The following is a 22,109-nucleotide window of genomic DNA, read 5'->3' on the forward strand; positions in this document are numbered from 1 at the left end:
AATGGCCCACTGCCTGCCCTGGATGGGAGCGAAAGCTACAGGTGTTTCCCTTGTGCATTAAAATTATAAGCCGAGAAGAACTCCCGAGCAGTGAGGTTTGGCTGCTCCAGGTCGACCTCCTCTAGCTCCCTACGCCAAACTATGCAGCAGCAGACTAAGGTGGAGCTGCGTAGGGGCCAAACTGAGGAATTCTAGAATCTTGCAAACAGGTTTGCAAAAAGAGAGGAGCAACTCGCTGGCGAAACCCTCTAAATCCACAGCCCCTTCACGGGCCCTAGGAATTTCCTAAACAACAGAGTCCGAGAGCCCATAGGAGACCTTCAGCAACCAGAGGATGGCAGAGGACACCTCTGAAGTCCAATTAAAGCCTTTAAAGGTTTGAGACACCTCACGAGCCAGTGATGGGTCATCATCACCAGGACTTTGAACAACGGGGTGAGAAGCATTCTTAGTAGCCATCAAAGTGGGAGAATGGAGCTGGAAGGAAGCAAAAAGGCAAGATCTAAGGAACCAAAAGAGAGTAGAGGCAAACATACCAAAAATTAGAAGGGAGATGAGTCCTAAATAGCCCCCGCAATGGTTGGGCTAACCCGTGTAGCGTATAAGACATGCACTGTGCGAAGGGAGGTGAACGGGCGCAAGTCCGTTACACGCACTCCACAAAGCGACTTGGGAGAGGGATCGTCTCTCGATCAACCCATGCAAGAGGAACCCAACTGGCATAATCAAGTGCACGCCATATTTGTCAAAAACGTGTAGCCAAAATGAAAAGAGAAGAAAAGGAGAAGAAAATAAAACAACGATGAAATTCCTGCCGAACCAATTCAACAAGAATTGGTGGGGTAACTCGGAGCGGTATTTCCCGCCCAGCCCATTCTAAATGGGTCTGAGCACATCAAGACAATGGTTCTCTTCTTGGGCCGAGCTGGTCTAACTTAAGTCTATGAGTTATAATTTATGTTGTATTAAAATCTGACCTTTAAAGTTGATGGAAATGAATGATGTGATAGGATATTCAAAAATTAAATCTTAATAGGTACGATAAATTTTAAAATAAGTAGTATTTCGAGATATAAAATCGAGAATCTGAAGTAATATTGCTAAATAAAGAACAATTAGATAAATTATAATTATTTCAAGAAAATAAATTATAAAGTGGGGTTTCAGAAAATTAACAATGTAATGGCTTTCATAGGTGAAAAATCTATTTAACCAAGATTTTATTCAACTAGAATATTACATTATAACCTTTTACATATAATGACTATTTTAATTGAAAATAGCTTTCAAGGTAGTGCTCAATTAAGCTAGAGATAATCATGACTCTTATCAAGTACATGACTTTGTAGCCTAGTGGTATTTAAAAACTTATGGTTTCAGGATCTAAGTATGGAATTGATCTCTTAAGCATAAATGAAAAGTAAAAACAAAGCAAAAAAGAAAAAATCTCAAATATAGTGAAAATGCCAATACTTCATTACGACAGACCAGTACTCAAAATTGGGTTGCAACCCATATATAAAAATGACAAGTGTCCCTTGAGCATGTGACATGCTAGTGATTTTTTTATTTTGCTATGTTTGGATGTCAAGCATTCTTCAACCCATCTCGTCTAATTATTGGTGAAATTCGCTATTTTTTCAACTTTCTATATAAAAATAAAAAATAAATTTATCTCAATATATTTTATACATTTAAACACATATATCAACATATTTATATTCAAATACATCTCAATGTGACCAACAAAATACTATATTATTTATAGATCAACTCAAATCATTTGAGATTAACTCATCATCCAAACGCAACATTAAAAATTTGAGTTAAAAAATTATTAATGGTGAGCCACGCTAGCCTGGCAAGCCAATTGTGGGGGCATGTTTGCTTTGTCCCAACTAAGGCTTGTTGTGAGGTGAGTTTGCTCTATTGGAAAACTCGCCATAATTGGTCAGTTCGACTTTGGTGAAGATTTAAGGTTCTGTTTAGATACTACAAATATTTCTTATCATCTGTGAATAGTAATAAAATAGTTTGTGAATAATAGTGAATAATAAGAATAGTAATAAACTGTTTTTGAATAATAGTGAACTGTTTATGAATAGTAATGAAATAGTTTGAAAACAATTTAGTTCCCAAATATATATATATATATTTTTTTTCGGGGGGTGGGGGGAGAGAGGTAGCCGCAGAAACCAAGTAGAAGCAGACCACACCCCTTTGGCTTTGCTTTTCGGCCCTAGGAAGCCTACCATAAGGCAGTGGTCGCCTGGGGGCTCGGTGGGTACATAGAAGGCTATCGACGCTGGGCGCAGGCGGCTAGGCGTGTCTGATCGTGGGCATGCCAAACCTGAGACGTGCCGCATTCAAAGCGTGTCAGGTTACCCAGCACGCAACGACGTGCTGCCAGAGATACCTTTGGACGGCTCGACCACTACCTGACACCTTGCCACAACAGGAGGGTGGCAGTAGGTCTGACCTGAGCACGACCTGACACCCCACGATCTCTCTTGACAGTTTGAGCCACGACTTGACACACTATCACAACAGGAGGGCGGTATCTTGTCTGACCTAAACACAACCTAACACCCCACGATCTCCCTCGACAGTTGGGTCCAGACCAAGTATAAATAACAACCATCCCTCATACGGGAAGACTCACGTAACCCTTTACTATTTTTTCAATTTACTTAGCTTTCCTCATCATTCAAGTATTCTCCACTGACTTTGGTATCAGAGTGATCCCATTCGTCACTGAAGCACATTTTTCCTCGGGTACGTTTGAGTAGTGAGAATACTTGAGAAGTGTTGAGAATGTTTGTGAATAGTTATGAGAAGAGATTGGAGTGAGTTTGTAGGTCCCATTGAGAGTATTTTGAGTTGTTTGGATGTGTGAAGTATGTTGAGTTGTTAACTTTTGGATAGATAGTTGAAAAATGTGTGGGTCCCATAAATATTATAGTGATTTTATTTTTAGTAATAAATATTATAATGATTTTATTATAGTGATTTTTTAATATTAATAAATATTGTAGTGATTTTATTTTATTTTTATATATAATAATGATAAATATTATAATGATTTTATTTTCATATATAATAGTGATAAATATTATAGTAATGTTATTTTTTATTTATATATTATAGTGATTTTATTTTTTATTTATATATAATAGTGATAAATATTATAGTGATTTTATTTTTTATTTATATATTATAGTGATAAATATTATAGTGATTTTTTAAAAGACTTTGATACGAAAATTATTTATTGTGTTTGGCATGTGGAGTATTTTTAATAGTACAAGAATACTTGAATAGTGTTGAGGTATGTTGGCTACCCAAACGCAGTCTTAGCCACAGATTTTGTGAGCTTGGCTGTTGTAATACTACTCGGCCTACAAAACATGACAACAACACACACCTTAAAATTGAACTTACCGTGCTAGCATAGGCGAGCACTAGGAAACCGGTGCACAACGCGGGACCCGTGCTTGCCATGGGAGGCGGAATACTTTGCTTCATTTTCCAAAGCAATACACGAGATAATTAGTTACTCAATCCAAAGCGCATTACTATGATAGGAAATGTTAGTGCCCGCCATTGGACAACTCACTACAGGGTCAAGCTATTTTCGATGGAGCTTAGTCTGCATGATTAGACTCCATGCTCACCATGCATAGTCAGGCGGGTGAGTGTCATGCTTGCTAGTGAGTTTTCTTTATGACAGACTCGACCGTCATTCACGGCCAGATGGGCAAGCTTTAAACTCACCCACCATATTTGTATGGGTAATGCATTTAGATGCCTAGGTTAGGCGATGCCTAGGGTAGGCGAGCAGGAAAACTCGTCTCATCAAAATTATGAGCCTCAATCAATCGACATAGAGCTTCATGCCTCTATATATTCTCCTTTGATTGAGAGTGTGGGATCATTAAAAATTAAAGGCCTTGGCCGTGGTGCATTATATAAATGAGGCATTTTCTTTAAAAATAAAATAAAATAAAAGTGATTGAGAATGTTAAGTACTGGAATTTGAAGAAGAATCATTAATAAACTTCTGGTAAAGTGATTGCTGTGGAATTCATGTGGATTTGGTTACCAAAACTATTAAGGAATGTGAAGATCTCAAATTCAATCAACTCAGGCAGCCTTGTCATACACACAAAGTTCATGCAGCTGCGAATTGACATGCTTCGTTGTCTTTTTTTGTTTTATGCCATTTTATTTCTCTTGGAATTTTTTTTCTCTATTACTAGCAACTTTTTTCTACCTCAGGAAACCCATTTCTGAAGAAGATAGATCATTTATTTAAAAAAAAAAAAAATGCGAATTGATTATTGGATTTTGGCCATCTCTTTAGGCAAACTTTGCCAAATACCTCACTTTTTCTCTTTTACCTATGCCACTTAAAACTTGATGTTAGATTATCCGTCTAAATTCTATATAATAATAAAATATTATTTATTTTTTAACTTTTTATTATTTTAAAAATTTTTTCAACATATTTTGCAGACTACTAATTATATATTTTAATCAATTAAAATATATTTCATTTTAATCATCATAGTTTATGACGCGAATTTTTCTAATAATTTTATAATTAATAACATAATGGAAATATCGTTTATTTTAATTAAATTAATATTTTTTTGCTTTTATTTTCAAAACAAACTAATGGATAAAGACCGAGCACATATTTCACATGTATTTGTATTGGAGCAAAGATGGAGAAAAATGGAAGAATTTGTAGAAGCCTGAATCAATTTTATGCAAGGAATGTGAGAAATCAGGATGCGAAAATAACATGACTGCTCACGAGGAGAGAAATTAAGAAAAGTGGATGGCTAAGTTACTGTTCGTTGTGGTTACAAGTTTAGATGGCTATTGGGTACTAATCCAATGCTGAGCACTTTTAGACTTAGGTGTGGTTTGGACTAAGGATCATCTCATACCAATTCTTATCCAAACCGTTCTCGCATGCTGATTTGAAAATAGTTTTTTATGCCTTTGCAAGAAGATAAAATTTTCAGTAGTAGCTTTCTATAAGACTGGTGGAAAAGAAGAAAAACTTTCAACTTTTTTTTCAAATCAGCAACACGACAACTGCATGTCTTTAGTTTTTCCAACAAATAAATATATTTATAAATAAAACAAAATCATTACAAATATTATGTAATAATTTGTGGGACCCACATCTATCTCCTCTCTAACAACTTAAAACCATCTCATTTCACTTCCAATCAAAACACAAAAAATTTTCAAAAACCATCTAAACTCACAAATTTCACTATTATTTATAAATAATCTCACAATTCATCTCATCTCATGTCTTAATCCAAACAGGACCTTAATTAGCCAAAATTTGACCTTGCAAATGGCTGACCAATACCAATGCAAATGGCTGTCCTGAAAATATAGGATACGTAATTTTGTGTTGTGGGCAACTTTTGCGAGTTTGGAATTGAGGAAAAATGATGAAGCTCGTCAGGCCATAAAAAAAATTTAATGATTGTCTTTTATAGCATTATTTTGTGATGAAGCGTCTAAAATCGACCCTTTAGGTTTTGATTTAATATTTTCTACTGGCGGATTAATATATAATTATGATAGATAATTGACAAAATTATTAGAAATTTTGGTACTTGTTTAGTTTATAATTATTCCATTATTATCAATATTAATGGCCTAGTGTTCTAATTCATATGCAACAACACTGCACATAGAGGCCTAACTAATCATGTATGTGTATGCATATATATATATACACACACACACATCTTAACGAGGGTTCAATTTCTAATAATGCAAGTTTAAATTCAAGATTTCTACTCCCACTCCAAGAATTAGATAAATGTAGTTATTATTTCAAATGGCAAACAGGGAAGTACTCCAATTAGGTGGTGAAATAGAGTCACAAAAGAATGATAAGTACTTAAAAGATGAACTAGATGGAATAAAAGATGCGAAGGAAAAGATGGTGGAAGATTACAGCATACTTTATTACAATCAAGCTTGAGTCATTCAAAGATTGGAAGGTTAGGAAGATTCATCAATCCCAAAATCGATGTGCGCATAATCTAGCGCAATGGGCAGCAGAAGTGCAAGCCTTTGGCAATATCCCACTAATCCAAATTCCTCCGTCACTGCTCCAATTTCACAGTGGAAAGGATCCTCCTAATTAGTTTGTATTTGTATTTTATAATTTCCAGTTTCTTAAGACTATTATGTATGCACTTTTATCGTTTAATGAAAACTTGCTTTCAAAAAAAAAAAAAAAAAAAGTGGACTAAAAGGGTTGTCTACTTCGATTTGACAGAAGGTTCTTCCTTCTTCACACCATTGGGCTGAGCTGCAGTAGCTGCTGCTTGTGATACAGGGTTGAGCTCCTCCCATGCTTCAATCCAAGTAACCATGGCATCAGCAAGCTTCTCAAAGTAAGGATCAATGGTTCCAAGCTTTTCCTTGACCTTCTTTGAGAGTTCGATGTAGCAGTTCTGCACAGTCGTGCACTCTTCCGGGAAGACAACAGATTGGAAGAATGGAACGATCTCCTCCTGCCAGTATATGCCTTTGTATTCCTTCTGCAAATTCACAAATGGGTTGCTTGCCTTGCTGTGCCAAATGTATGGCAACCCTGTCTTCACCCCAAGACCCAAATGGTCACAGATTACCTGAAAGTCAACTTCTAAAATCATCCAAGGGGTAAATCCATGATGAGGCAGTGGACAAAATTACCTAAAAAAAAAAAAACTTAAGGTTTTTGCACTCTGCACCCCAAATTATCAAAACTGAAACATTGTACTCTCAAACTATTAAAAAGTGTTAAATGTTAAGGGTCCAAAGGGTCAAATTTGATGGTTTGGATGAATATTGCAAAATCCTTGATAATTCGTTACTGCAAAGTGTATTTATCCCTTAAAAACTATTCTCGACAGCATCAAGATCCGAGAATGCTAAAAGAAGATCATTCGATATAGTGTCTGCAAATCAAGCTCATTAATCACTTGCTAGGATTAATCTGGAAATGTAATTGATTAGGATTTTACTCCAGCCATAATTATCAGATGACAAGCTATGAAACTGAATGAAAGAATTGTTGGGGAAATCAACACAGCGGAAGGGATAAAAGCGGTAATAAAATAGTACACTCATGCACTCAGTGACACCCAAAATTTAACGTGGTTCGGCAACTGCCTACATCTACAGAAAAGAGCTTCACTAATAAATAGTGGAACACAAGAAAATATTACAGAGGAGGAGGATCACACTCCACTCAACTCAACTCTCTTCTTTTCTCTCAGAGCTCTCTCGGCTCTCTCTCTTTTCTTTTCTCTTTGGGTGTTTGAGACTCTCGCCAGAAGCCTCAATTTATAGATGCATTGTTTTACGTATGAATGCATTTATTGTTGCATTCAATGGACAGTTGAGAGCTGGGCGTTAGGGGTTAAGCAGCAAGCAGTCATTATTGACTGCTTGCTTGGGCAGGGATTTCAACAATTCTCCCCCTCCATGCCCATTTACCTATATGCTATCCATCCCAGCTATGTCTCTGCATAGCTCAAGCTTCTCACTTGTAACCACCTTCGTCAGCATGTCCTGCTGGATTCTCTTTCGTATGGATCTTCACAAGCTTCAACAGCTGTTGTTCCATCGCTTCGCGTATCCAATGATAGCAGATATCAATATGCTTGGTGCGGGAGTGGTACATTGAATTCTTGCTCAAGTCTAGAGCACTTTGACTATCACAATGTACCTTGTAGTCTTCTTGACTAACTCCTAGTTCTTGGAGAAAACGCTTCATCCACAACATCTCTTTCCCAGCTTCCGCTGCGGCAATGTACTCTGCCTCTGTTGTGGATAAAGCAACACACTTCTGCAGCTTGGACTGCCAAGAGACAGCTCCTCCTGCAAAGGTGAAGAGAAATCCTGAAGTAGATTTCCTGCTATCCAGATCTCCTGCCATGTCTGAATCTGTATAGCCTTCCAAAACTGGTTTAGCTCCCCCAAAACACAAGCACATTTTCGATGTACCTTTCAGGTACCTGAGAATCCACTTGACTGCTTCCCAATTATCCTTTCCTGGATTTGAAAGGAATCTGCTCACCATGCCTACAGCATGAGCAATATCTGGTCTGGTACAAACCATTGCATACATCAGGCTTCCTACTGCTGAAGAGTAGGGGACTGCTTCCATTTCTTCAATCTCTTTCTTTGAAGAAGGACACGAGCTCTTGCTCAACTTGAAGTGGTTTGTAAGTGGAGTTTTGATTGGCTTAGCATCTCCCATGTTGAAACGTCTAATGACCTGTTCAACATATTTTTGTTGTGATAGCCACACCCTTTTGACTTTCCTATCATGAACAATCTTCATGCCCAAAATTTGCTGTGCTGGGCCTAAGTCCTTCATGTCAAAGGACTTGAATAGTTCCTTCTTTAGGTTGTTAATCATGGACCTATCCTCACCAACGATTAACATATCATCAACGTAAAGAAGGAGTATGACAAACTTGTCATCCTGGAACCTTCGAACATAGACACACTGATCTGCAACAAGTCTCTTGTAACCATGACTCATCATGAATGAGTCGAACTTCTTGTACCATTGCCTCGGCGCTTGCTTGAGGCCATAGAGACTCTTCTTCAGCCTGCAGACTAAGTGATCTTTCCCTGGAGCTGCAAACCCTTCTGGTTGCTCCATATAGATTTCCTCCTCCAAATCTCCATGGAGAAAGGCTGTCTTCACATCCATCTGTTCGAGTTCCAAATTCAAGCTGGCTACCAATCCGAGTATGACTCGGATCGACATCATTTTCACCACCGGAGAAAATATCTCGTCAAAGTCGATTCCCTTCTTCTGCTGGAATCCTTTGACAACCAATCTGGCCTTGTGCTTTATCAGCTTTCCTTGACCATCTTTCTTCAGCTTGAACACCCATTTATTCTTTAGGGCTTTCTTTCCTTCAGGAAGTTTCACCAACTCATAGGTCTGATTTTTCTGCAAAGAACTCATCTCTTCTTGCATTGCCTGCACCCATAGGCTTCTATCAGCATGAGTTTGAACTTCCTGGAAGCTCTCAGGCTCCCCCTCATCAGTAAGCAGAATATAGTCTGATTCCGGATATCTCCTCGACGGAATCAGTAGGCGGCCTCTTGCCAATCTTCTTGGTTCATCAACCAAAGGAGGTTCGTCACCATCTAACCCTTGTGGTGGTACACCAGCTGCTGGTGGAGAGGATTCTTGCTCCCCCTGCTCGACACCCTGAGCTTCTTCTTCTGCTTCTGGATCTCGATCCTGCATTTCCTCATTATCTGTGGCGGACTGTAATGGTGCAGGATTTGGAGTATCGGAACTAAGCTCTCTTGATGAAGCTTCAGTTCCTATGTTCTGGTTTTCATGGAACACAACGTCCCTACTTCTGACAATTTTCTTTGTCACTGGATCCCATAACTTGTATCCGAATTCTTCATCTCCATATCCAACAAAGATACATGGAGTTGACTTGACATCGAGCTTCTGTCTCAGCTCCTTGGATACGTGTGCAAAGGCTTTGCACCCAAACACTCTCAGGTGAGAGTAAGAGACATCTTTTCCAGACCAAACCTTCTCAGGAATTTCAAATTCCAGTGGTGCAGAAGGTGATCTGTTGATCAGGTAACAGGCAGCTAGAACAGCTTCACCCCAGAATGGCTTTGGTAACTTGGCCATACTGAGCATGCATCTTGTTCTTTCAATGATGGTCCGGTTCATTCTTTCGGCTACACCATTGTGCTGAGGGGTATATGGGACCGTCTTCTCATGTCGAATACCGTGATCAGCGCAGTATGCAGCGAACCTTTTGGAGACATATTCTCCTCCATTGTCCGTTCGCAGGCACTTCAACTTCTTTCCCGTCTCTCTTTCCACTAGGGTGTGGAAATTCTTGAAGTGCTCGAAGACCTGATCCTTTGACTTCAAAACATATACCCAGACTTTTCGTGAAGCATCATCAATGAATGTTACGAAATATCTGTTACCTCCCAATGACTCTTCTTCCATGGGACCACATACATCAGAGTGTACCAGACTCAACAAATCTGATCTTCTCTTCGTAGAGGATTTAAACGAGACTCTGCATTGTTTGCCAAACAAACAGTACTCACAAGGGTTTAACGCTGTTCCTTTGGCAATTTTGATAAGTGCCTTCTTTGCAAGCGTATCTAACCCTTTCTCACCCATGTGTCCGAGTCTCTTGTGCCACAGATTCGGTGATGCCTCATCTTCCACTGCATTGAGGCTATCAGAACCGATCTTCACATGGGTCTTGTACAACGTACCGCAAATATGTCCTCGGGCGACAACCATGGCACCTTGTGACAGCTTCCAAGTGTCTTTACTGAAGTAGTTGTCATAGCCCTGTCGATCAAGGGCTGTCCCGGAAATCAGGTTGAGCCGAAGGTCAAGAATGTGTCGAACATCTTTCAACACCATGGTGCAACCAACGTTGGTTTTTATCTGCACTTTGCCAACACCCACGATCTTCGAGGAACTAGCGTTCCCCATCCTTACCGTACCAAAGTCTCCTGCTTTGTACGTAGTGAAAAATTCACTGTGGGAAGTGGCGTGGTATGATGCTGTTGTGTCTACCACCCACTCAACATCATGGTTTGCAACGTGCAGACACGTCTCGTCACTGGTGGAGAGTATTGCCACATCTCCCGAAAGAGTGACAAGGGTTTCACCATCTTCTTTTTTCAGCTTACTGCTTTGACCTTGCTCCCTTAAAAACTTGCGGCAGTGTTTCCTCATGTGGCCTTCTTTGCCACAGTGGTAACATTTCATGTTACCCGTCTGCTGGTTTCTGCTACTGCTGGACCTTCCACGTGGTTGAGGCTTCCCTCTGTTTCTGCCTCCACTTCTCCCTCTATCATTACCTTGAGGCCTTTCTCTACTCTCGGTGACAAGGGCATGAGTTTGATTCATGCTTGTCTCTTTTCATCTGGCCTCCTCATTAAATAGAGCATCCTTAACCATTGTCATGGTAAGTTTGCCATCTGGAGTAGAGTTACTTAGGGAGACCACCAGCGTCTCCCAACTGTCTGGTAATGAACTGAGAAGCAGCAGGGCTTGTTCTTCATCGCCAAGATTCAGGTTGACGGACCCGAGCTGGTTAACTAGGTTTTGAAACTCGCTAGTATGCTCGGCAACAGAGGTATCGCTTTTCAACTTCAAGTTAACAAGCCGTCTCATCAAGAGGGCCTTGTTTCGAGCAGTTTTAGCCTGATACATATCCTCTAACTTTTTCCAGAGGTTATATGCATTCGTCTCCTGGGCCACGTGGTGAAAAACACTATGGTCAATCCATTGCCTGATCTGACCAATAGTCTTCGTGTGCATCTTTCTCCACACTTGATCTGTAACTTCATCTGGCTTCTTCCCTTCATCTTCCAAAGGGTCAAACAGATCTTTACAGTTCAAAAGATCCTCCATTCGAGATCTCCAAAGACTGTAGTTTGAGGCAGTCAGCTTTATCATGGCGCCTGATGCTGAATCCTCCATGGATTTAGACTGTTCTAAATACAAAATGCAAGTACAGGATCTTCGAGGTGGAATATCAAAAAATGGACAGCACCGTTGTGTCCGGAACGTCTGATTTTGTTGGAAACGAGTCTTGTTTCGTCAAAATCGAACTCAGATAGCACAAGGAATGAGCAAAAGAACCAAAACAGGAACTCTGTCGCGCGTGCAGTGCGTGGCGCGAACAAAACGCGTAGGCGCGTGTACCTCACGCGCAGGAACTCCTCTGGTGCGCGTGGAACGCGTAGGCGCGTGTAACTCACCCGCTTTATGGAGTCAGGGGCACGTCAGGAGCGTGAACTTCACGCGCAATGGCTTCTCTGGAGCGCGTGTGGCGCGTGGCTGAGCGTGGGATTCACGTGCTAGGTACTCTCCTTGGCGCGTGTGACGCGTGTCGAGAGTGGGTCTCACTCTCCGATCTTCAGACGGCGCGTGGAGGAGCGTGCGGCCTCCGTTTGGCCTCTGGTTTCCACCGCTTTTCTTGTCTGGATGAGACGAACACAGTGGTATGCTCAAATTTGAAAACTGAGCTACACACTAAAACCGAGTTTTCTGTAAAAAACTTCTTCCAACAAAAGCTCTGATACCACTTGTTGGGAAAATCAACACAGCGGAAGGGATAAAAGTGGTAATAAAAGAGTACACTCATGCACTCAGTGACACCAAAAATTTAACGTGGTTCGGCAACTGCCTACATCCACAGAAAAGAGCTTCACTAATAAATAGTGGAACACAAGAAAATATTACAGAGGAGGAGGATCACACTCCACTCAACTCAACTCTCTTCTTTTCTCTCAGAGCTCTCTCGGCTCTCTCTCTTTTCTTTTCTCTTTGGGTGTTTAAGACTCTCGCCAAAAGCCTCAATTTATAGATGCATTGTTTTACGTATGAATGCATTTATTGTTGCATTCAATGGACAGTTGAGAGCTGGGCGTTAGGGGTTAAGCAGCAAGCAGTCATTGTTGACTGCTTGCTTGGGCAAGGATTTCAACAAGAATGAAGAAACCTTGGCACACCAACCAGCCCACATGTCGTCATATCTGCCAATTGGTTGGCCATGACCCATGAGCCCAAAATACATTGCAGGTCCTATCAGTTCCCTGTTGAAACCAAGGTTCATCCCACACATAGGGAAGAGGGTGCCCTTTGGAATTGTCATTACAGCATCTACATATCTGTGTGGACTAACATTAATGTACAATTAGGCAACATTAATCTGAACAGAGCACTTGGTTTCGATACTCCGAAAACCAAATCATATTGAAAACCTATATAGATGAATTACTCAGGCTTGATTATGAAACGACTTTGATTCTCTTTTTATCTTGACTTTGGTCGATCTGATGTTAAGATACAAAATCCCCAGCACTAGTCCCAAACACAATAGGAGTTTAAGATTTTTTTAGGTTAAAAAACTCTAATTCATTAAAACAAATAAAACAAATTGTATATTTTATATTGTAAACTCAGATAATAACCTTTACCCTCTATTCGGCAAGCAAGATAGTTAAACAAAAAGAAAATTCCGAAATACATTGCCAATGGAAAAGAATAGCATTAAGCAGATGCAAAATAACACGACAGAGTACCAAATGCATGGAAACAGAACGTACGTTGTGCTGTGTGCGAATTTAATAACTAACAGCAAAAAATAGAACAGACAGAGAGTTGAGAATGTAAGCCCATGAATGGCCGGTAAGAATTAGTGAAGAGTTTGAAAAGAAACATGAACCTGGTGTTGCGCTCGAGAGGCTAGACAAGCTGAGTTGGGGCATCATTGTCGGGAATGTTGAGCCACAACCCATGAGAGATGGCTGTGGGCGCTCCCTCTCTCAGGCTAAATGGGTATCCCCGAACGAAGTCTGCTCCGTCCCTATACGGATCGTAGAGAGTATTGAAAAAATGCGGCGTCGATGGTGTCAGCAGGTTCTGTATGTGCTGCGCCAACGCATTTATCTCTTTCCCACTCGGATCCTTTGCTACCTTTTCCCAGCATTTATTCGCGTTTTCCATCACACAAATCAACCAAAAATGATAAAATTATATTAATAGTTTTACTCAAGCATTGATATTCACTCGGACATTGAACAATTTTGAATGCACAAAAGTCGAACAAAATGCACAGATGTCATGCAATATGAAGCTGTCCTAAATAGTGAAAAATGAAAGAATATTCTTCACAACATTTTTCTGAACAATATGCTCTAGAATAGTCTCGACTAATATTTCACCAAATACATTAATAGTATACTCAATAAAATTAAAATTTGATCAAAATTTAGTTAAGATGTACAATAAACTATTATAATAGATTCAATAAATAAACAATAATTATAACCTAAGGTTATTTGGCTGGCCAGATTTGACCAGCCCAAGAAGCTCGCTAAATATTATTCTTATAATAAAATAATTATACTTTACTACATTTTTTATCTTTAAGAAAAAGTGGAAGAAAAAATTATATTTTTTCCTCTCTTTGAAACTCTGGCGCGCATATGCATAGCTTGAATGAAAAAAATTTGAAAAAGAATATGAAATTGGGTTTAATATGTCAATGTAAATTGTGATTTAAAAAAAAAAAAATCGAAAAATATATTATTTAAAAGAATATAATCCTTATAAAAAAACAAATCGTTAAAAAATTATAATTGTTAAGAATAATTTCAACGTTTGAAAATTAATATGTAATTTTTAAATATTGAATAAATATTTAAATTATAATTAGAATTAAAATAAATAAAAAATTTAAAATTAATATTTTAATAAAATAATAATAAATTTATTGAGCTTATTATTTGATATTATTAAAAAATTACTAGCTAAATTTGTAAAATTTTAACTAAAATTTATTGAGACCACTGCTACTCTAACAAATCTATCTATCCCTGAAGGAGAGAGAGAGCATACAAAGCAATCGTCGTCAATGGTGAAGATGTACTTCTTCTTGGAGACGAGGAAGCCAAAGCAGCGACAGGCGGAGTCCTTGAAGGAGATGCAGCTAGCCTTGGGACCCAGAATTCGGTTCACATCGTTGCGGTTATAAAGCTCGTAGTCGAAGCCATCTGGGACCCTGATGGTCTTGGTCGGGTCACCATCCTGGACAATAATGAGGTGGTAGGGCTGGAAGAATGGCCTCCACATCTCCAGGAAATCAAGGTTCCTTATGGTTGGGATAACGATGTCCAGCTCATCTCTCAACGGTGGGGATACCGGGCTCACTGTGTGCGCCATGGCAATGATGGTGTGACTTAACACAGACAGACAGAGACGGAGACACACAGAGAGAAACAACGGTGGTAAGGAAGGAGTGGAGGATGTGTGTGTGATCAATGCTTCAATGGGTTTCTTATAGAGGTGAAGGGCGCGTAGGATTCGCGGTTTTGAAACGTGGAAGGAGTGAGGGAGAGAGAAGAAGCGAAGAACGGTGGAGATGACAGGGAGACTCGCATGCTTTAAGTGGCTTAAACATCCCCTTAATTTCTTTATAATGTGAATCTTAAAACGTTTATTACTTATTTAATATTATTAAAAATATTTATACAAATATTAATATATATTATAATATTTATTGTATGTGACTATATCTTGCCGGTTTAAAATCCTAAAACTAAATATAATTTTGAAAAAACTTTGATTCCCTTTAATGAGACCATGTAGAGGGTTGGATCCAATTCATGTATGAAGTTCTTTTGCTGGTAAAGTGGAGACTGAACGTATAAGCTGTCCTAGACATTTAGGACTAACGCTAATATACATTCTATATATTGAAGGAAAAAATAGAAATGCAAACCTAGCTGTATAATTTGATCATTGTGACACCATAATTCCCAATTACCCATTGAAATAAGTGATAATTAGCTAGTGTTTTACTTTTCATTATAAAGTACTTTTTATTGTAAATATAATTTATTTATGGATGGAAAAGGTGAGATATATGATAGAAGGATAGTTTAAAAACTCACATTGAGCTAAAGATATTAGGTATACATCGTGTAAGGGTCAAATCAATAGTCTATAATTTAATTTTGAGATAAAGCCAAAAAAAGATAAGACAGGTTGACTCAAACTCCTAAAATGAAATAAATCCATACTCTTAAAAGGAAAGAGATCTAGACTTTTAAAAGGAAAAGATTTTACAAGGCAAGTTGGACTCAATCACTCCAAAGAAATAGACCTCTATATAATGAGGAGATCCCTTACAAATCTGACAAATTCTCCACAAGCTCTCTACACAAAATATTTCCACAGAAGCTCTTTACGCCAAACTCTACCACACATAGCGATTCCAAAGGATCTCCCTTAAATTCTTCAATTGTATTGAGCAATATGTGAGCCATGAGAGATTGTAAAATCACTCATTATAATGGATTTCACCCCCAAACAACCCGTGGACACAGTCATTATGCCGAACCACATAAATCTTTGTCTTTCTATATTTATTTTTATTTAGCTTATTTATTAAGTATTTTATAGATGAACGTGAAGAACACCATATCGAAACTCAAATCATCTGGTGGGTCGAGGAAGATTCTTTACTTCCTTCCGATCCGTTGTGCAATTTGCATTAACAGTTGACGCCGTCTGTGGGATCGAATATATCTTCTATATTGGAATTGGGAGAATGATATTTTCCGACTCATGAGATCGTCTTTGAAAACCAGATAAGATCTTCTCAACTTTGCTATTTCCTATTATTTCTTTTCTTAACATTTCACGAAAAAATAATAATAATAATAGAAGAAGAACCCACGAAGAAGACTGCACGACACTGCGCACGTGTTGCATGCACAACATACGTAAGGGATGCATGGCGTGCACCCAAATACTTCGTCGGGCAAAACCTGCAGCCACCGGTGATACAACAACGGCGGGGATGCAATGACAACAAACCACCCAGCTGCCCATGGACTATTACAGCCGCCAGTGGCCATGACTAGGCTTGACTGCATTGTTTATCATTGGCGAGGTGCTTCTTGCGTGATGGCATGCCCAGATCCGATGAACAGAGGCGAGCAACACGCTACGGGTAGCATCACCCCACTCGCTAGTCAGCAACCACCACATGGCTCGCCAGCGGCCTCTGTCACCAGTAGAGTGGTTCTCTACCATCGCTAGCCACCACCTGCACCGCCAGAGCTCCCTATCGCTGCAAGGTGGTCCTCGATCACTAAAGCAGTTCACACTGGGCACAATGCAGGTAGAGGACAGACGCTGCCAAAGATCCACAAAACCCAGCGTTCGTGTGCCGGCAAAACCCCTACCAGCCACCACCTGAGCTGCCGAAAATTTCTGTCGCCAGCAAGGAGGTCACCACCCACACGATGCTGCTCGACAAAGTCCCTGGCCGTTCTCACCAGTGCGTAAAATGGGCAGCTTGCTCAATTGTAGCTCACTGCGAAGGTCAAGTCACCGACCACCATCTAACTTGTCATGATCTTCTGTCGCTGGAGTGGTGGTTCCCGACCACAACGATGTTCCTTGCCACAATCCCTCACCTCCATCGTCGTTTGCGTGCCATGTAGGTCGCAACAATGGATGAGGTGTAACCGTTGCGTCTCCACCAAACCACCTCCCTTAGCCATGGTCAGGAACAAATCGCCATGATTGCGCCCTGTGAAGCTGCCACCACGAGGCCACAACCCTCGGCACGGTTCCAAAGTGATCCACGACGATCCCCCATTTTATGATACCAAAAGCAGAGCACTCCATAGTGACAACGTAGCCGTTGTCACATCCAATCCTGCCTAGCTCTACTGAGCAACTAACTTGAACTGACATTCACGATTGTACCGTTGCACTATATAAGTTCCTCCACCGCATTGCCCAAAACAAATTAGTCACCCATTGAGTTTGCTTGCCACGAAGTTTGCTAATGTGTTTCCTCGCTGCAATCCGTGAACGTTTGCTCGCTACGGAGTTTGCCAATGTGTTTCCTCGCCAACAGTACTCGCCACCAGAACTCCACTGAAGCTCCTCGCCAATGGTTCTCACCACTACGAGTTGCTGCCAGTCATATGGTTCCTTGCCATCCTCGCCAGTGCACACTACGAAAACTAGTTCGACCACACCACCTTTGACTGTCGTGGTTGAATTCCCAAGACAAGGCTGTCGTGATGCTTGCCACCGGCCACTCACAGTCTCCCCACCAACCGGAGGCCAACCTGTCTACCTGCTTTCACAAAAGGCGATAGAGAGTACCAGCGGTGGTCTTTTGTCGCCAGTGGGCTTCCACGGAGACGAGAGACAACGAGCGAGTTCATTGACCACGCTCACGGTTCCTCACCACCCCTGTGGCGAGTAAAGATCTCGCCAAGCCGTTCACTGTCCATGGCTGGCGATGGAGCATAGTGAGCAACAATCCCTGTGGCGAGCTACCTTGGTGAGCAACCAGACACTAGGCCCCACCAGCCATTCTAGAACTAGGGAGGTTGCCGCCTACCTCGCTGGTCTATCATGATGGAGACAAAAGATTTCTCCTCGGCCATAAAGGATTGCATGTGAGCCACTCTTTGTGTGTCCCATGCAATGTTTCATACTTTTACTCACCCAAAGTGATGGTCAATGGTCACACGAAACTCCTCGCCACTGAAGTTGCTCGTCACCAGCAATCGCCACCGAAGTTCCAGCTCCTCACTACATTCACCAGTGCTAGTCCGAGCAGTTCACACAGCGAGCAGCATTACATGTCAGGCAATGACTTATGGTGAGAAACATCTCCAAGGCGAGCAACCGACCTAGCGAGCAAAGATGGCGAGACCACGCAACTGAATATGGCGAACAAAGTTGGTGAGCAACAACACACGTATAGATACGTACACGGACATATCACTAGCTCCATGGCGAGCAAAGGTGGCGAGCAAAAAACCTTCTTGAGAAAAAGTTCAGATGCAAGATTTATTATCTGATGGAGCATGGCAAGCAACAAACGGCAAAAAATCTCCATTGCTACAAAAAGACGGACAACTTCCCTAAGCAGAAATCATTCATCAGCAAACAATTCCAATTTTATCCATCGAAACTTCTCAAGGTTCCACGAGAAACCTAGTGGTCGTACGAACCAAGAATGTACTTTACTGGAAATCACTCGTGTGATGCGAAACACTGACTACAAAACCCATCTCAGGCACCGCTCAGGTATCTCAATTTGTTGTCATTAGAATAGACCGTTCGGTATCACAAGCATCCCAGGCCTTCATCAAGACAAAAGTTTGGCTGCCCGCGGGCATCGCCCGTGTGTCACCAGCCTTCACCATACTCTAGCAAAATGTCTCAGGTTTATAAATTTCAAACTTGCAATTTGTATTACACTAACCTATTTGGTTTTTGGTGAAAACCCCTTAGGGAGGTCGAGCTCAGCCTCCCGCAACAATAGTGCGGTTGAGCATCCCCCCATACACTAATGACGAATACAAAAATTCGCAGTGCTAGGGAAAAAGCGTACAGAGGTCAACAGACCACGCGACCCTTAAATACCAATGACGAGTACAAAGACTTGCAGTGCCAAGAAAAAAGGGTGCGGAGGTCAACAGACCACGAGACCCTTAAACACCAATGATGAGTGTAAAGACTCGCGGTGCCAAGAAAAAAGGGCATGGAGGTCGATAGACCACGCGACTCTTAAACACAAATGATGAGTCCAAAGACTAGCGATGCCCATGAAAAAGGGAAAGGTCAGGGACCACCTGACCCCACTCATCTCTCGTCGAGGGTCAACAGGTGGGACAAGTTATCAGACTGCCCAACATCCCTCATGACGAGCCATCAGGAAGGAAAGGTTAAGGACCACCCAACCTCCCATGTGCCTAACAAGCGGGCAACTCTTTGGACTGCCCGACCTCTCTCACATGGACAGCAGTACAAGCACATCATATTCTTCAACAAACGCCGAGTGTTTATGCTCGCGCCACAACCTCCGCCAGCAGGTTACCTTTGGAAACAAGCCACCGAACTCCACACCCACATTGTGCAGGTTTCCTTTGAGAATGAGTTGACGGGTTCGGAAACCGCCTAATGTGGACATAGGGAGTCGACAAGTTTCCTGACTACTTAAGTGCGAGTTACTACCAACAAACAACAAAAAGTGAACACTAACAACAATTTACACTAAGGGGTAGAAAATCCACTATTACCAACAAAAGCAAAAACGATCACAAAAATACACATATAAAACCAATCATGAAAATATGCACTTTTCGCCGACAATAAGCAGTCTCTCATGTTAAACATTTACACAAATAAATAAATTCAAAATCGAGCTCCACACCCACACCTAATATGGTCGATTACATCTCCCGCTAAAATCAAGCTTCACGCTCACACTTAATGCGATCGAGTACATCTCTCCCTAGAATTGAGCTCCGCGCTTGCCTCTAACGTGGTCGAATACATCTCCCACCCAAGCAGAGCTCTGTGCTCACATCAAATGCGGTCGAGTACATCTGCTGCCTATCTCTCCAAACTAAGCTCCTCACCACTTAGCACAAAACAAACAAAAAGCTAAGGACCAAACAGGAAACTATGACCAATTTTCAAAATTTATTCTGCAGATTATTAGCTTGAAAATTCTCAAGGCCTTCTTGTCCAACAAATCACCCTTAAGAATAACGGGCATCTATATGGGTTAAATTAGTGGCCTATAATTTAGCCTTGAAGTAAGGTCGAAAATCAAGCTAAGAGATAAAATGAAGAAGACATAAGATTAGTTGACTGAGACTCCTAAAATGGAAAAGACTCAGAGTTCTAAAAGGAAAAAGGTTTCACAATGCAAGTTGAATTCAATCATTCCAATAAAATAGACATCTATATAATGAGGAGATTCCCTACAAATCTGACAGATTCTCCACAAACTCTTTACACAAAATATCTCCACAAAAGCTACATATGCCAAACTCTACCACACATAGCGACTCCAAAGAATCTCCCTTTAATTTCTCTATTGTATTATGCGATATATGAGCCATGAGAGATTGTAAAATCTCCATTATAATGGATTTCACCCCAAACAACCCGTGGATGTAGGCATTACGTCGAATCACGTAAATCCCTATCTCTTTATATTTATATTTATTTAGCTTATTTAATATATATTTTATGTATGAACGTGAAAAATATCATATCGCATCTCGAATTATCTCGTGGGTCTAGGATGATTCTTTCTTCACTTTCGATTTGTTATGTAATTTTTGACATTAACATTCTTATAAATAAAGTTTAAAAAAATGAGAAATAATAATCCATTCTTCAAAAAATACAAAAATAAAGTTGAGAAAAACATATTATTCGTATCCATTAGACTTTGGAAAGATTTTTTTTTTTTTTTTTGAAATTTTAGTTGATGAATACTCATGAAATAAGCGCTCGGGGAAAAACGTGAAGAGAGTTCGTACTGGGAGCGTTTTGGTCGTGCTATTCCTTGTTTCTGGCACATTCATTTTCCGTGACAACTGTCAACTGCAGCATCGTACAACCCATTTTATTAAAATTTTATATAAATTATAATAAATAATTTAATTTTTCAAATTTTAAATCAATAATAATATTAAAAAAATAATATTATAATAATATTTTTTTCAACTTTTATTTTTTATCTAAAACCATTTCAGATCGTAAAATTCAAACCAACCCTTAAAATGCACATATTACTTAATTTATTACAAACCCTCGTTTGTTTTGTGATGGAAGAATATTAAATTTTAAAAATCTTACCTTAACAATGTAATTAAAAAAAATCTAAAATTAAGGTAGAAAAATAAATACCTCTACGGCAATACCACTCATGTCACAACATTCAAACAAAACAAGATACAAACAAAAAGATTAGGGTTAATTATAAAATTAGTTCTTAGATTTTCGAGCTTTTGCAATTAAGTATCTTAGTTTTCGAACAGAAGATTAACGAAAGTATTTAATTGTGAGTTTTTTTTTTTTTTTTTTAATTTAGATATCAATTTTACAAAAGTTAAAAATTGAGATTTCCAAATATAAAAACGTACTAATTTAATAATTAACCAAAAAAACTATATACTCCTAAAAGTAACGTATATTATGCCATAATGGTACTACGCTATCCTATGTTATCTAAATCACATCTCAAGTAAGAATCAATAGCACAATAACCTTATCCCTGAAACTAACAAAATAATATTCTCCTTAAAATAAAATAACAAATAATCGTAAATAATAACTACTAAATAATATTCATAAAAATAACTCAACTATACAAAAATAACAAATAATAATAATAATAATAATAATAATAATAATAATAATAATTATTATAGTGAATAATGAGAAGGATAGTTTTGACTTTTTAAGAGTGGTAGATTGAAATTTGCCATTAAAATAATCTAAAATTAAGAATTGAAAAATGTATTCGATCGTCAAAAGTACTGCAGCTTGACCTTAAAGATAGGCTAAAGGCTTGCAGAGCTACGTACGTTTGAATTGGGGAAACGGCTTATTAAAACGTTTAATTATGAGAAAACAAAGGACAGGTAGAAGGAGAAAGAAAGGTACCGAGGAACCCTCTACCGACATTACGCTCGGTTGCTGT

At 39.7% G+C, this 22,109-nt stretch overlaps 1 pseudogene; it reads right to left on the bottom strand.

Moving 5' to 3' along the window:
* Nucleotides 1-285: 285 nt before the first annotated feature.
* Nucleotides 286-14,791, bottom strand: LOC108979304 (annotated as a pseudogene).
* Between the last annotated feature and the right edge of the window lie 7,318 nt (nt 14,792-22,109).

This window comes from Juglans regia, unplaced genomic scaffold (assembly GCF_001411555.2).
Source record: "Juglans regia cultivar Chandler unplaced genomic scaffold, Walnut 2.0 Scaffold_657, whole genome shotgun sequence".
NCBI lineage: Eukaryota > Viridiplantae > Streptophyta > Magnoliopsida > Fagales > Juglandaceae > Juglans > Juglans regia.